The 15,553-nt window shown below is 39.0% G+C and overlaps 1 protein-coding gene across 3 annotated transcripts in view; it reads left to right on the top strand.

Annotated features, from left to right (window-relative positions):
- The window catches only part of CSRNP3 (cysteine and serine rich nuclear protein 3), a 102,582-nt gene that overhangs the window by 16,011 nt on the left and 71,018 nt on the right, over nt 1-15,553 (top strand). The window contains exon 1 of one of the 3 annotated variants that reach the window (XM_075153101.1): nt 2,994-3,029. The exons of the other annotated variants lie outside the window; for them this stretch is intronic. The gene's annotated coding sequence lies outside the window, so the exon portion shown is untranslated. Of the gene's footprint in view, nt 1-2,993; nt 3,030-15,553 lie in introns of those variants that run through there. 3 annotated transcript variants of the gene reach the window in all.

Genomic DNA, 15,553 nt, shown 5'->3' on the forward strand with positions numbered 1-15,553 from the left:
TTTGTAGAGTCAGAGAAAATGGAAGCAAATATATTAGTAGCAACAGACATAATCAGTGAAAAGGGAAGTGAAGAAAGTAATTGCAGGAATCTGCTTCCTGATGAAGCCTTCCTTTTGTCCAATGTAATATTTCTGGAGAAAAAAATTAAAATGTATGTTGTAAGGTCTATTAAGTATAGAGAAGTTAAAAAAAAAACAAAACTGAAACAGCTAAACAAATGTAAGCACACCCACTAATCACTTGAGTCACAGCAGGAACTAGGTACAAACCTGGATTCAAAAAGGACCCAATTTCCCTTTCTCCATCTCTCTGTGTATGTGATTAATGAGTCCAATAATAGCACTTGGGAGCCGGAAAGCACTGTTAAGACTTTGCGGGTGCTGGCTCTGGGAGGGAACGGTTGGGTCCCGGCGCCGTGCCAGGGAGCGGCCCGGGCGGCAGGCGGCTTGGGGAGGGCAGCCCAACAGCACCGGGCGGGTCAGGCCTGGGCACGGCCGCCAGGCTGAGTCGGGAGCCGGGTGCTCCGCTCTGTAGTGCGGAGGCAGGTCCCGCTGCGGCAGGCAGTCGGGTCTCTGGTCAGCCTCGGGGTCTGGGTCAAGGGGGTGCCTGGCCAGGTCGGGGCACGGCTGCGGCAGAGTGGTAGCGTAGCTCGGGCAGGGGCCAAGGGCAAGAGGCTGAACTCACAAGCAGCGTCCCGGCGCAGGGCGGGCAGGCCCGCGGCCGCGCCGCCGCTCCCTCGCCCCTCCCGCGCCGCCGGCTGCCCTGTTTGTAAGCCGGCCTTGTGCCCGGGCGGCCAAACCCCGCCCGCAGCGCCCTGGCCTGCTAGCAGGAGTGAATGTCGTAGATGTAAAATGCATTTATCAAGTAAATGACTTTACTTAATTTTTGATACGCAAAGCGGGGCAAATTTCCCAAGGGCTGTCTGAATGTTATGTAGAATTCTGAAGAAGCTGGCAAGTGTCGGTGACAGAGGTCGCACAGACACCGCTCTGCTGGGGAGGCTTGTGCGTGCGGCGCTTGTAAAGTGCGGGGGGCAGCATCAGCCTACTCAGCGATCATCACTTTTTGTAGCAAGGCTATTTGTGCTTTATTTTAGAAACACTGACCGTATTAGGGTTGCTTCATTCTGGGATTATTTTAGAGGTGTTGGGTTTTTTGTTGTTAATGTTATCCTTTTTTCATAATAGATTTTGCAAGGCGTTCTGATGTGCTTGTTTGTACTGCCCATTTCTCTGTGATTAGTTATTCTAATGGTGCTTCAGGGCTGGAACAGTGTTCTACCTTGCATCTGTATTGAATAACTGGATTTTATTAAATCCAGTCATGAGACTACAATTCTGTATGTCCCTGCATCTCCCTCAGCAATCAGGCTGGTTGAGAGATGAAGCTTTGGTGCTTAACTCCAAATTTCTTTCTGCAGATAAAAAAAGAAAATAAAGTTGAAGATGTCTTCCAGCGAGTTGCTTACAAGGGCAAAATGTCCGTTTAGATTTTCCTCAGTGTTCCCCACAGTTCTTCCCACTACAGAAAATTGTATTGATTGTCTGGATTTGAAGCCTAATAGTTATTTAGTTCTTTAATGCTTGCAGGAATGGATTTCCACTTTCCTAGGCATCTAGGAAGAGGTTTTATATTAAACTGAGGTAATTTGGTTAAAAAGACACCTATTTTACTTGTTAAGACAGAATCTGAATGTTATGCACAGGATCCACTGGCAGTTCGTTGTGATAAGACTGACAGCTAATTTTTTCAGAAGCTAAAACAGCTATTACTTTATAGTGAAAGTATGCTAATTGGTACAGTCTTGCTGTGGTTAAAGATCAATAATTCAGTGAAGAGGATAGATGCCCTTATTTAAAGGAATTCACAGTTAATTTTATTGGAAGGCCATAGCTGAAAATTGAAATTTGTAAATGCAGAGGTATTTGTCTGCTGTGTAACATTTTCCTTTCAAGGGGAAATCCTGGAGTACAAATGCTTCTGTGTGGCAGTAAACGTTAAGACTGAAGACTCGATTTTGATTTTAATTTTAATGAAACTGTCATAGAATAAATCTGATGCTGTTGTCTTTAGCTGAGCTGGTATCTGATTTATGTGGATACATAGAAAATAAACATTCCGTGATCTTGGAAAACATTTTTTCAACTAGATTTAAGAGGCTACAAATAGACTTCATAGTATATTTGAGGCACACAAATTGAAAATTGTTCACACACTCATTTTTTGTGTTTGAATTCTTATTCAGGAAGAAAGTTTTGTGTGGACAAAACAGCACATTGGATTTTGGCTACTGCATTGCAAATACAGTGAAATAAACACACACGCACCGATTGTACAGGTAGAGCTTTATATGGGTAGAACTTCAAGGAAAAGTATCTAGTAATTATTCTCTTTCAGGTATTTTATAAATACTGCCTCAAACAGAAAGAAAATATATTTAGTAGGAAATCACGGGCATCCATCTCTGAATTATTCTAATTTGCATTGAGATTTCAGATTCATGCCTTTTATAAAAGCACCACTGTTATTTCAATAATCACAAAATTTCTTAAAAACACAGCAGCACTCTTCACTGAAGATCTGGATAGCTGAGTCAGTCTCAAAGAACGTATACAGGCAATAAATATGTTCCTACAGCTGTTTGCTTGTTTTTTCCTTACAAAAAGGAGCTGAAAGGGAGAATTGCTATTCACTAGTGGAGCTGAAGGTTATTAATAGAGAGACTTATTTTTTTCTTGTCTTTAAATTTTGTCATTACCTTCCAGTACAGAGCTTCCTCACTGATTACTAAGTAGCTCATTAAGCTGTTTTTTAGATGTGCTTTTTGTTTTGTTTTCTTCTTGCTGTTTTCGCGTTTTACTAGCGTGCAGATGGGGGTGGGGAGTGGGAAATAAGGGAGAGAGCATGTTCCAGAGGATGCCAGCATGACTTCAGTTATTGGATGACTGCTGTCTGATGGATGGAAAAAGGAGGAGTAAACCTTTTAGTCTGCACTGACGGAGCTGAAACGCTGAAACCCGATTTACAGGTAAGGGTGAAAAAAATTCCTGTTCCGAATAGCTATTCTTGATCCTTGCCACATTTCTTGCGTGTAAAAAAAAATGCATGTGCAAGCATCTTACTGTTTGTTCCTCATTAATGACTTTGAAGCAGCTTTGCAGGTTATTATTTCTCCTGCCTAGGAGGTTTCAATCGATGTGAGATCCATAGACAGTGAAATCATAGGCATGCCTGATGCTATCTGACAACTTTCTGATGTGACAGTGTAAGCATTGCATCTCATTGATGCTGAAGTTGGTCAGTAAGCTGTAGGAAGAGAGGTCTTTTGTGTGGTGGAAATACTTGCTGTTGAAAACACAGTGTATGCTACCAGCAGGAAAATAGCACTGGAAGAGCTAAAAATGGTTTCTTTGAGTTTGGATAGGAAAAGGACTTACAAATGAACTACTTCTAAAACTGTATGTGTTTTATTTAGTATTGAACATACAGTAAGAATGGCTCCTCAGAGCAACTCTTAAAGAGTTTTTGTGGATTTTTGCATTATTTTCAGATTTGGAATGAATGTGGTTTATAATTCAGTCATAAAATTATCTTTGTCATAAAGAAGAAACACAGTGCATATAAGTAAATAATGTGTACAAGATATAAATCTTGTAATACCTACAGCAGTTACGTGCCAGTTTTAATAAACTATTGAAATAGCTTGTATGGAACCTGTTCTGCCAAGTTTACGTGTTAGCAGCAGCTGTTAGTTCACAGATGCTGAGGATGGCAAGTAGCAAATAACTTGCTTGGTACAGAAAGTGGATTTGTTTATCAAGCCACATCATTTGAGGATATAGGACTACAGGCAGAAGTCCTGGCCCCACTGAAAGAATCGGAGATTTTGATATTGGCCTCACTGGGGCAAGGATTTCAATGTGTCAGCTCTCTGTTGACTTATTTCTACATTTTACCTGTAGCAAATAATTGTTATACTACAGGACTCTGTTTTGATGGTTTGAAGCAGAAGTCTTCATTGAAATAAATGAATTGTGATTATAAATTGTTGCCAATGTATAAGTGTGTTTGTTTGGGTTTTTTTTAAAGCAATCGGACATTTGCATTACTTCACATTAGAGATGGAAGTAGCACTATGGTGGGAAGTAATTTGTTTTAGATAATTATATATTTGGTGTATTTAATCTCTTGAGTACCTGCAGTAGCTCCTTTAAGATAATTAAGTAACAACTATATATTTCTAATGTGACCTTTTTTCTGGAATTTCTTGACGTTAATTATTATATATTATTAAGAAATATCTAATCTATAAGCAATTATGCGTATGTATGTTTTATGGAAGAGGTTCCTTTTTAAAATAATATAAAGCAGTTGTTAATTCTCGTGACACTTGTCCATGTCTTTTGAATGTTGTATTCTAAATTAATCCATTATAGAAAAACTGTGAATGTTATTTTGTGAACAAATAGTTTTTAATTAGTTAATTGTTAAACTGCATTGAAAAAATAATAATGGGATTATTTAGTTGTCACAGTCCATTTATAAATGAAAGTAAAGGAAGAGGTAGAAGCTTTCTGTTTAGTTTGAGAGTATATAGTCATAAAATATATTTATAAAGCTAAAATACTGGAATTTAGTTTTAATAGATTTCAGAGATTAAAATCAGTAAATGCGTGTATCCATTTTTATTGTATTCACTGAGAGTGAATGCCCTTAGAGCAGACCCGAAATTATTAAAAAGTGATGTTATTAAAGAAAAACTGGACAAGGCCAATAAAACTCTTACTGAGTACTAAAGAGGACTGGAAGAAGCTTTGTCCTCTGTCCACTTACTTATACACCTTACCAGCTGCAAGCATCTGGAGTGGTGTCCTTTTCTCTTAGCTGTTTCTTCAGAGAATAAAGCCTGATATGTTTGCTAAACAAACAATCAATCAAAAAATTAATAACTTACAGCATATGTCAGCAGTTCACAAAATTATTCTAAAAGACTGACGAACTATATCTTTTTTTTATACTGGAATGTGAACACTGGTAAATAACACTGACTGAAAAATAGATGAGTTGCATCCTAACGTGTTATTTGTAGGGAATGGATATCTATCTGAAAGCATAAGCACAACTGTTAAATTACAATCTCAAATATATGTATTCCAATCACTTTTCTTTTCCCCCTCAAATGAGAAATCTGACTCAAAGCAGCTCCAGTAACACAGAGAGGTTGATGAAAACAGAGATCTAGTTCCACATGTATTTAAATTATTCCGTCTCCTTGGAAACGCCGCTACTGCAGATGGATTTGGCTTTTGGTGGCTAAAAATATCTACCGCTTAATAATGACAGCATGAAAGATAGTGAATAAAACTACTGTGTTGTCGCTAGTTTTAAAGTTCCCTAATGATTCAGGTATTCTACGTGAACTCCAGATTTGTATTTTCTGTCCAGTATTCCCTATCAGCTGCTGCCAGCACTCACCAGCTCAGTGGAAATGAGGTAAGCTCATTAGCCTTGGTTGCAGACCCTACTGAGAAGGGAGCATGTGAGTGGGAGGTGGGGTAGCCGAAGAGTTTGAAAGCAGGTAGAAAGTTGGGGAAAAAAGTTCTGGTGGTGGTGCAGGTGTGTGTTGTGTAATATTTGAGGATACAGGCTTATTCCCCGTGAAGCCAATGGTAGGAAGAATATGCTTAAGCCCTGCCTTTGTAAGTTAGCAATTTGTAAATAAAAGAAGGTCTTTTTCTTTTATTTATTGCAGAATCTTTAGTGAATGCTTCCTTAGCAGTTGTATGTGTAGGTGATTTAAATATCACACAAACCATTCTAAGTCTAATATTAAACTACCTTAAACAAAAGCCAAAACCTAAATTACTAAAGAACTTCTTGTAAGCAAGAAATCGCATTACATTACTTAGCATTACTAAGAAATTTCATCCTTTAAAGAATGAATTCTTTTCAATTGAGAAAGTGTAGCCACTACTTTTTTTTTTTTAGCCAGTTCTTCATTATTCATACCCTCCACATATCACAATTTCTTCTGTTGTTAGCTGGTATTCAGTATATATGAAAAATACCACTTCTGTTTTTTTGATCTTTCCATTTCCATTGGATGGCTTCCTGCCTGTGCCCAGGGAACAGACAAATGACAAACATTTCCTCAGTGCTGCATGGTGGGCTAAATATACCTCTTTTATTTTGTTGGTATATATGTGATTTGTTGTAGCATAGATCAAAATTGCTGATTAATCTTCCATTATTGAATGAGGCATTTTTCCTGTTCTGGAGTGTCTCAAAGGCAACATTAAAATATTACAAGGTATTGTTACACATATAAATCGTTAATCCTTTTGCAAATTAATACTAAAATCCATTTGTAGCTGACAACACAAATACCAAAGGTCATTTAAAGTAAAAGTTGAATACTTGGTTTTGATTAATTGAAATGAGTAAGAGGAAAGGATCTGGTATCTTTCATTCTATAAGAGACTATTAACATATTGATAAGGCAGACTATTAAATGGATTATAGAAACTTTTCTGTGAGGACAATAAAATTTAATCACAGCAGGCCTTCTTACTGAGAATAGTTTGTCTTGTATTAAGATAAACAAACCTGGGTTGCTTTAATTTTAAAGACCCCTTTCCTATAGTATGTAATTTAAGATTCCATGGAGAAAATAAGTAAATCTAAACATTGTTTGAGGAAGCAAAGTTGTGGTAAGCTGCTGGAAGTAGCATCTGTGTATTTTACAGTGGTGGTCAAATTGTGCCAATTTGACATGAATCCTTTGATTTCTGGGTATAGAAGCAGAAGTTCTCATCTGCTGAAAATAGTAATGAGAAAGTTTGTTGCACATTGCCTGTCATTCTGTCTAGGTTGTGGAAGATAGCGATGATAACACGGAGAAGGTACTGCTTTTTTGTTTTGGTTTTTTTTTGTAAAAAGTTGCAGGCAGATGAGCTGAGGTTTCTGCCAGGCTAGGTTTTTCCAGCAATTTTCAGCATTATGTGTTCATGTGTTCTGAATGAAGAGAGTTTGTTTATTTTTATAGCTGTGCTATACAGCTAATACCGGACCACGTAGGTGAAGACAGACTATCTTACCGTATTTGTCACTCTCCAAAAATAAACCCAAACTATCTAAACTCTAATCTCCTAAAATTAGATATTTTTAATCTTGTCACACATAAGTAGTACCATTATTGTCAATAATTATGGCAAGAGCAAGGTATGAAGGATTTGGTCCTTTGTTATCTAAAATTTGCATGTACATTCCCCTGTCCCCCCTCAGACACATGCACACTCCCCTCCATACATAAACCATTAAGCTGGAAGAGTTTGCTCCTGTCTTTTCAGATAAAAGAGGAAAACCTAGTTCAGAGTTACTTTTGCAAGTATGTTCCAGTACATTTTTGTGTCACAAGTTCGTATTGCGCTTTTTAGAGTTCAGATGTTCTGGTTTTGGGTTTTTTTGTGTGGTGGTTTTTTTTGTGGTTTTTGTTTGGGGTTTGTTTGTTTTTTGAAACTCCGTTAAACACTACAGATTTCAGAGGAGAGAATGGCTAACCCTGTGTCAAGATGCAGAGGTAATGGGGCAGAAGGGGAGAGCTGTTGAATTCATGCTCTCTCTGCTGGCTTTGATGGCAGTGGTGAATGAGCAGCCAGGCTGCCTGTTAAATAGCATGCAACAGGGAGCTAAGTAGCATGTATCAGGGCTGTAGAGGTGTGAAGGCCCCTTTGGCGTATACCAATCTTGACTGTGCTGTACTTTGGCAGGAGCTTACTGAGATATACAAGATATCCTACCATGTTTTGCAGTTCCTCTGCAGGCAGTGCACGAGATTGATGTTCGTGAAAGAACAGTGTGGAAGATCAGTATTGAAATAGTACGAAGACAGGTTGCAGTGTGCCACTTAATATTACTACCAGGGCTAATCTGGGCAAAGTTTATATTAAAGACCACTTATTTCCAGCACTCTGTAAGTTCGTGGCATTTCCAATCTCCACTACAGAGCTGGACCCTACAGCCATTCTTGTAGCTGGGAGCAGCATAATGCAAAGCTGCTGTGCCAAAAACATGCTGAAAACACTACTGGCCAATCTCAGAACCTCGCTCCAGTCATTGAGGAGGGGCTAAGCAAGCCAAATGTTCTCTGTCCTTTTGCAAAGAGGTGCAATAAAGATGTGTTGTTAGTATGCTGTCTCCCATATAGCAGATGGACCAGTTCTTCCCATTACCTGCATGCTCACTCTTCTCTAAAAGGCTGTGTATCTGTAGAAGTCAGTAGGACTGGTGGCAGTGTTTTCACATTTCAATTTTATGAAGAGTTGTGACATATCCTGGCCAGAGCTCTGCTGCAAGCAATCCAGCAATAGAGTCTAAAAAGTAGCAAGTCTTTGCGGGGAGCCCACACACAAATGTAAAAATTTCATCTGGGATACAGATACTTCTGTAGTGGAGGCGAAATACATTACGCTGTATTTTTTTTTTGTCTTCAACAGAAGCAAGAGAAAAATCTTCCACAGAGATTTTGGGTGAAGAGATTTTATTTGATGAAATTTCATCATCAAAGCTTAAAACCTAGAAGAGAAGTGGCCAATACTAGGTCTTCAGCAGTGTACCTGAAGACTTTGGAAATGACTTCATGACAGGCCCAGATAAAAGTGTTCTAGATGGCTTAGATGGAGGTTAGGCATCGTGAACCTGAGTTTGTGACCCAGCTTCAGCATGACTTTCTCCTGAATCTCCTGTTTACCTCTAGGACTCATTTATACATCTTTCACTCTTGAGGAAGCAATTCGTGCTGCAGCAAGCTTAGAAGATTGTTATAAATGAAACACAAGCTCAAACTAAATAGCTTGTGTGGGCAAATCTCATCTTGACAGGAAAGCCCTCTCACTGAATGCCTCTGAATCCCCTTCTACCAGGTTGTGCCTTTGTCATTGGAGACCGGAATGCTAAGCTCCTTGATGCCTCGTTGAATTATCATTGCCTCTTTCTTATCTCATTTTGCTCTCTGGGGAGCATGCTGAGAGAAGACTTAGGAGAACTAGCCTAGAATTTTCTTCTGTTGGCCGAATTACACGAGCATTTCATTTAACTGTTGACACCGGTTGATGTAGCTAAGAATTGAACTCAGCATCAGAAGGCCGTTCCACTGCTGTTGTATGCGGGAGTTTTGTATTTGGGTGATGGAAAGGGGGATATTTACATGCTTGGTGCATGCAGGACCTTATGAGATGCTTCTGGAGGACTAAGGAAGCCAGATCTACCACCATTGCATCTGTACTGCGTGTAGAGACAGGAGGTGAGCATATGCCAACATCCTTTCTGCATTCTGAATTCATTACTAGTGGAGCTAGTTGGCCTGTGTTAGAGGGTACAACAATGTGTAGGCAGTCTAGAAGATTAGTGGATTAGTACTCAAGTATGAAATCAGGAGTGCTGCAAAGTGATGGTATAGAAACCCTGCAAAGAGCAAACTTGGCAGGATTTGGCTTGCAATGCCAGAACAGATTCCCCAGGTTGAATTGCGCAGCCTTATCTTGCAGGATTTACTTAGTGCTGTGGATTTCGCTAGACTGAAGCAAAGAAGCAGAGAAAGACTTTTCCTAGTTTATGTCTGTGTAACTTGACCACGGCTGTAAGCATAAATTTGTGAGTAAGACTATACTAATGGTATTCCCATTGCCTATACAGAGCAGTGTCTCAAGTGGAATTAGCTTGCTATGTGTTTTTAATTTTTACAGATTGTAGTTGTGAGACTATCAGAGCCTACCTCTGGCAACTGGTACTTGTGATTAGAGCTGCCAAATACAGCAAAACATGTATTGCAAACATTAATTTGAATTCTGAACAGCTGTTTGATTCATGTTCACGTACCTCTGTTGTTCACTGTTTGCAAGCATTCATGCAAATGGATTTTTGTCTGCATTAATGCAGTCCTTTACATGAATAGTCATTTTCACGAGCAAATTATATTCTTTGTGTGAGTGATGTTGTCACTGTAGATGTTTTTGGTTTTGACTCATCTTACCCCTCCTCGCCCCCCCCATTTAAAACTGTCAGTTACACAAAGAGCAAAATAATTAAGTGCAATATGTGGAACCAAGCAAACACCTTGATTAGTTCATGACCATCTCTACTGCTGACATTTATTCAGCAGGTAAGAAAAAAGTCTTTTAAAAAATCAAGCTTTGTTGGCAAGCTAAGAAAAAGACCTAATTTCAAAAAGAATATTAATCACAACAAATAATCCAAACATCTCTGCTTGTGAGCATCAATATTCATGATTTAACTGTGAAATTATTTGCCGAGTCTCCCTAGCATGTTATAGTACACGCTGACTGGCCGGTGGGTGGGAGTTGTTTGTGATGAGTACTTTGCAGTAATGTTTTATGTGTAACATCTGTTTTCTGCATCCTCCTGTTCAGTTTGCAGTCATTTGCATAGAAGTGTTTTTTGTTCAGAAGCAAGTTGTATTGCTACTATAGACTTTGCTTAAATTTTTCTGTACCTTCAGTTGATACGTTTGAGACGAGGCAAAATGCAGTGTGACTCATAGGTCAAGTCTTTGTTTGATGCCTGCCTTTTTATTTTCAGATAACAATTTTTATCCAGGTAGATTTTATCATGGTATGTGATCAGCTCTCAAGAAGGAATTAGTATAAAATAAGGTTTCATAAATGAATGAATGAAGCAATTAACTGGATTTTTTTCCCCTAAATGCCAGTGTGTACTTGGACTTTTTCTCTTCTTTTTCCTGAGCTCTATTGATTCCGCACTTGATTCCTATAGTGAGGCTTTGCTCTAAATAATGAGGATATATAATCTGAGACAGGGTCCTACTTTATTATTTCATATCTGTTTTATTATGCTTACTGCGTATGATATATACTTTATGTCTTCACAGGTATGTTCCATACCTGTTCAATTTCCCGTGTGATGTTGTATGAGCTGTACACTAAAGTGCTGAATTTTGCAAAACAGTCATTTATTTGAAGATTTTGACCAGGATGAAAATGTCTTTGGATTTGTCTTTGTCACTGCACAAAGATTTTTGTCAATTCCCTATTTCCATATTGCAGCTTGTTGTCTGTTTTACCAGTATCTTTTAGCACATTTCAAAGCAATAGGTGAAGTGCAAGTTAGGAGAAACGCTTTTACCTCTCCCTATACTGCCTATCCAATGTGGTCCTGGCACTTTTGTTTTGTGGATTTTTTTTTTTTGGTTTACTTTTTTCTGTCCATGGGTGTCAGTGAAACACTGAGGATATGGCAACTTAAAGTTTGGTTTTGTAGAGCAAGTTTAGCAGTGTATGTTATGGAGAAGAAGCTTCTCCTGGGAGCACAGGTAATGCACTGTCACCCCTCCCCTCCGCTCACTCAGTAATTCTAACACTGCTCTTTTTGGGCTTTTCACTGGGATTGGGAGATACCTGCTTTCTAAAGCACTGCTGCAATGAGATTGTTACTGTGGTTTTCTAAAATTTCCAGCCTTTTCAGGTGCAAGAGAAATCCATCCAGCCAGGCTTTTCCATTATTTTACTTTGTAGGTTCTGGGTAGTATTGTGACTGTTTTAAATATATCCCCCACATTTACATGGGATTTTTTTCTTCTAGTAATAACATGTTGCCTCTGAACTTTTTAAATGTATGGTGCCTGCCAATTATCTGGCATCGTAGCAAGGCAAAGCTGGTTGCCATGGAGCTTTGAGGACTTGCTTCGCCAGTCAGTGTACCTGCAGCTAGAGAACTGGTTAAATGATCTCTTTGTGGCAGTAATTTCTTCAGAGTGGAGGAAAACTTAGGAAAGAAAGGAGGAAAAATGGATGGGGGGTTGTTTAAGAAAGCTATACGCTTTGCCCAGCCCACATCCATCATATGCTTCTGCTGTGGCAAGTTGCCATTTCCTTAAAGAATCCTTAACTGTGTCAGGCAATTGGTGTTTGACCTAGAGCTCACAACAGTGTGTGCAGCTGATTTTCCTTGCTTTAATACCGTTTCCTCTGTTTCAACTTTGTTTTGCTTTGCTGTGGATTAATGCCACGTTAGCATAGCGAGGAGCATAGCAGAGGATGATGTATCACATCACTGTGTGGCGATTTTTTGTTGTGAAGGATACATCAACAAACAGGAAAGCTTCCAGCGCCTGCTTGTTACTCAGTTGTGTGAATCAGCAGGATGCTGCTCCAAATCAATCTTAGCTGCTAGACAGCTATTTAATAATTATCCAGAAAGGTCTGTTTCTAAGTGAGCTTTTCAACCCTTTTTCACCTAAACCGACAGTTTGATGTAGCAGTCCTCTAACTGTAGCTGGTGGTTGTTTTTCAGAGCTTGCCTCTGAAGGCTGGACCTCACTGGTGTCCTACTGGAAGTCCAAGAATATTGACTTACCACTCTGTGTGTTTGTTATTCTTAGTCATATGATGTTGTTTGGTTCTATAGTCAGCCGTGGACTTCTGTGTACTGGATTCTATGCAGAAATACACACATTTGCTCATTTTTCTTCAGAATATACGTATTGCTATAGTACTTCTGTGTGTTTGAGACTGTTCCTGTCCTACATGATGTACTGTCTTGGATGCCAGAAGTGACTTTTGTGTTAGCAAAATTGTACCGCTGTGTAGTTATATTACCCATATGATTCTTATTATCAGATATGAGCTTTATTTATAGTTTTACTTTCCATTCATGTATTGAAAATTTGACTTGTGTAAGTCTTTGGTGCCTTGTCCCCTAAACCTATAGAGTCTTCAGTTCAGATGAGGTTGGATTCGGATTTCTTTGTGACTGCAGTTGCTTCAGTTTGATTCCCCAAAATCTGAAATTACTGATTCAGTGGTAGCTATGGTGCAGGAAAAAAAAGGACAATTCAATTTGAGTTCCCTGTCCTGGTTCCCCGATTCTGGACTTAGGGAACCTTTAGAAGTACCACAAACTGCGTGGCCTCATTGCTGTTAGAAGTTTGATTGTTGCTTAATCCTGTTAATCTCTGTCTTCCACTGGGATATATCACATCATCAACAGAGAGTGGAAAATAATGCTTTCATAAACAATATTGGGTTGTGTGACACCATGCTTATTATCTCCTAGTTCCTGGAGATGTGGATCTCACTCAGGTACTACAGCATGCCTATGTAAACAAGGCGTGGGTTAAATGTATCAGAACATGCCTCATGTGCTACTGTGCAGATGTGCCTCTTTCTGAAGAATATTGGCTTATGGAGCGACAGCTGTTTATACAGATGTTATTCTAAAGGGATCTCCTGCTGGTACATAGTGTGTACAAACAGTTTTAGATACTCTTTAGTCTATCTCTGTGATAGCCAAGCTCTTGAGTAATGGAAGTGTCTCCTTTCCCCTATGTAGCGTTTTCCTGGGGAGACTTGATTGCTGAGAGACTAGAATCAACAGATCTCAGGCAAGTGGCAACACCTAAATTTTATTGCGACTGCTTTGTCAAACAACCTTCTTGATAATCTTCCTGGAAAAGATTCAGAACAAAAATTGGGCAACAGTGGTACTAAATATATATAATGGGTAGCTATGCCTTCTTTATGTGTTGTGGTGATACTTGGGTTCTGCCGTACTCCCATACCTCCTGGCTTGTCTTGATCGGCTAGCTGCATGTAGAGCTAACCTGTATGCCACTTCCAAGGATCTTGGGAATCATTTGTTATGGTTCATTACATAAATCTTCTTAATGAAATGGCTTTGCTGCTACCAGGTAGTGACACTTGGTGCAAATGTAGGCTATGGTAAATGCAAGCAAATTTAAAACCCTTTGGTGTGAAAAATACTTGTTTCTGCTACTAGCTGTAAACAGTTCTGGCTATTGAGACTTTCGCTATCTGCAACGACTTTACTGATGTGCAAGATGCATGTTAGTCATCTAGTCGCTGTGTGGTATACTTGCAGAAGACAATGTCTGACAAAAAGGCTTTTGTCTGGAAATCATCTCAGGCTATGAAATTAGTTCTTGCTCTCTGACGGACTGCACACTAGTGATGGTTGCAGGTATTAGGTTTGCCTTGCAGTGCAGTTATGACTGAGGTTCTTTGGACCCAGAACTTCATGACTCCTGTAGCCACAATTTCAATGGGCTTGGACCTGGATTTGACCTAGGTCTCTCTTGTACGATAAACTCTTTGTCAGCCCAGTTCTCACTCTCTTCTCTGAGATGTTTGAGTGTAAGCGTTTTCTTTCTCACACTCCAGCTGCTTCTTTACCCTCTTCTGCAGGCAAGCTATAATCCTGTGGTTTTGATATTGCAGGCTGTTGCCATGGAAATGATGGTGATTTCACAATTTCAGTGCTGTAAGCACTGCAGGAGGCGATGGAAAAGGTGGTTGGCAAGAGATATAGCGAGGATGTGGGGGACAGTTCAGAGGAGTTGTTTCTGAACCTGTTTTTTGGGGGGGTTCTGCCTCCTCTTTATTATTGTGGGTTTTCAGTGTGTGTGTGTCTTGTTCTTTTCTCTCATCTCTTTTTTTTTTTTTGGTAAATGTGATTTTATTAAAGGTTGATGCTCAATAATTTCATGTATTCTTACATTTTTTGCCAAGGTTGTTACAAAGTGATGCTAAATGCTCCTTTCCTTGTCCTCAGAATAAAAATACAATGCTGTCTTTGCACTTTATAGTAATTAATTTTTGGACAAAAGGGCAAAAGTTGAGATCTAAGCATGTTCTGTTTAAGTCATGTCTTTAGCCTGAAGAAATCCCTTTCAGGAAAACAGTTTTTTCATAACTAGTAAAACAAGCTGAGAACATCGTGACAGGCATATGCATTTAAAGCTGTTTGTGTGACTGACAGTATTAAAATCTAATATATTCGTTATTTAATTTTTAGTGTGCTCTGCATACAAACAAGTTCAGTGCTGAAGATCACCCTATGCAGCATCTGTTCTTAGTATTATATCGTGATTCCACATCTATGCTGAAATCTTTTCTCTAAATTAGACACATCCATAAAGGTAGAATGAAACTTACTGGGGGAAATCAGCTTTGTTATAGAATGAATTGAATTGGCAGCTTAACAAGCTGAAGGCAAGTGGCATTCAGAAGAATGAGAATTTTTGATACTATAAGCTTGCAAGCATCAAACAGCAGTCTTTTTTCCCCAGCTATTTACAGCAACGTTCCACTGATTAGCGTAGTCAGAAAGTAGATATTATCTGTAACTTTTAAATTAAGATCTTAGAATTAATTTTCAGTCTTCAGTAGGATGTAATCAGTAACGACGGTGACAGTAAACTTTAAGATCTCTTTTTAATTAAAGATAGAGGAAAAAATTGTTTCAGCCTATCCGATGCATTAAAATGATCTAGGAATTGCTTTAAAAATATTTTGATCTTTTTCTGCTTGGTATTCCATAAATGGAGATAAGATCCACTGTTATCTATGAAAGGGAAACAGTAAGGAAAGTTCAACATGACTTCTGGCTTTGTTGGGCAGTGTTATTAAGAAGCCAAGTTCATAAGGATAGATTCAGTCCCTTGATACTTGTGTGAATGGAAATAGTCTACATGTGTGCCAGTATTCATATCTGAATTTC

The sequence above is a fragment of the Calonectris borealis genome, chromosome 6 (assembly GCF_964195595.1).
Source record: "Calonectris borealis chromosome 6, bCalBor7.hap1.2, whole genome shotgun sequence".
Taxonomy (NCBI): domain Eukaryota; kingdom Metazoa; phylum Chordata; class Aves; order Procellariiformes; family Procellariidae; genus Calonectris; species Calonectris borealis.